The sequence below is a fragment of the Cucurbita moschata genome, unplaced genomic scaffold, assembly GCF_002738365.1.
Source record: "Cucurbita moschata cultivar Rifu unplaced genomic scaffold, Cmos_1.0 Cmo_Scf00041, whole genome shotgun sequence".
NCBI classification, from domain to species: Eukaryota; Viridiplantae; Streptophyta; class Magnoliopsida; order Cucurbitales; family Cucurbitaceae; genus Cucurbita; species Cucurbita moschata.
The window spans coordinates 989,349-990,787 of NW_019268557.1; the positions used below are offsets into that span (position 1 = coordinate 989,349).

A 1,439-nucleotide genomic window follows, 5' to 3' on the forward strand; every position below is an offset into this window, starting at 1 on the left:
GCCCCAAAAAAAAAAAAAAACAGAAATGAGAAAACAACAGGCATAGTTGGGTCGATAATAGATCCAAATTAATATATTAAATAAATAGGTCAATAAAATGGTAAACTATTTAAAGTGATTGTCAGTTCTCTTTTATTCTCACCTGTAAAATCTGAAATTTGTGCATAGTTGGGTCGATAATAGATCCAAATTAATATATTAAATAAATAGGATGTTAAGTTAAACCATTTTGTTCGGTGGAAACGTAGTGAAAACCTTTAAAATTAAACAGCAGCAGAACTGCACTAACCTGCTCTTCAATGGAAATGTAATTAACGATTAAGCACACACAAGGTGCAAAATAACACTAGGTAATTCTTCTGATGGGGAATCACAAACTCCAGCCATTAGTCGACACCAGATTGCTTGAGGAAGTGTTCCAGAGAACACTTGTGGAAAGTTGAAACGAAAGCATCAACTCAGATTTCTGCGAATGATGTTCCAGGTCAAGGTAGGTTATAATGTGAACAAGATTGAGCAGAGCTCTGTGTGTACCATGTACATTGTACACCTATACTAATACACATTATAAGATGATAAACTCGTAGGTACTATTACGTAATTAGCGTTTAAAAGAAGAAGAAGACGAGCTCTGTAGTAAATTCCAGCGGAATCAAAATTACATCAATTTTGGAAAAATGAGAAGTGGATGAATGAGATTGACTTGATTCAAACAATGGAATTCGAGTAGTCGGCGAAAAGAGGAGCACATGACTAAATTCCAACGAACTATCAAATGAATCAGTCAGCTGAAAGTTAATGACTAAAATGCAAATTAAGCACAGAAAGTAAGCAAATTAGTCCTACAAATACAAAATGCAAAGAATGCAGAAACAAAGGTCTCCAGAGGATGACAGATGAACTTCGAAAGAAAATAACGGAAACTGATCATGCAGAATCAAACGACTACGAATTTAATTTTTATTTTTTCCTTTTTACATTCAACGCTGGAGACAAAATCCAAAAATATTGATATAAGAAACAAAATAAGAGATCACATTTTAACGAACAACAATATGTGCGAGTTTGATCCAATGTCAGAGCGATAGAAATAGAGATAGAGGGAGACCTGGAGTTTCACCGATAGGATAGAGATGCTAACTATGGCTGGGTGCGTTAGAAGTGACTGAGGCCAGAGAAAACTTTGGTCGAGCGCGGAACATGCAAAGCTTTATTCAACTGTCTGCATTTATATGCAATTTTCGTGTTTATGGCGCGCAAGGATCATTAGCGCAGCGGTTACATCGACTGACCGCTGGGCAGCGCTGGGATCATTTGTCAAGATCTTCATTTTTTTAATATTTTTCAAAAAGAAAAAAGAATATATTACCGAGTTTTTTTTTTTTTTTTTTTTTTTTTTTTTTTTTTTTTTTTTTTTTTTTTTTTTTTTTTTTTTTTTT

General features: G+C 34.1%; 2 protein-coding genes across 7 annotated transcripts in view; one reads left to right on the forward strand and one right to left on the reverse strand.

The window, feature by feature from the left end:
- Positions 1-1,149, reverse strand: part of LOC111433117 (uncharacterized protein At4g18490) — a 10,368-nt gene extending 9,219 nt beyond the window's left edge. For 3 of the 5 annotated variants that reach the window (XR_002708731.1, XM_023070057.1, XM_023070058.1), the window contains exon 1: positions 1,109-1,149. The gene's annotated coding sequence lies outside the window, so the exon portion shown is untranslated. Of the gene's footprint in view, positions 1-289; positions 377-1,108 lie in introns of those variants that run through there. The other 2 variants (XR_002708733.1, XR_002708732.1) reach the window with 2 other exon arrangements.
- The window catches only part of LOC111433119 (magnesium-chelatase subunit ChlI, chloroplastic-like), a 14,601-nt gene that overhangs the window by 6,685 nt on the left and 6,477 nt on the right, over positions 1-1,439 (forward strand). The window lies entirely within an intron of this gene.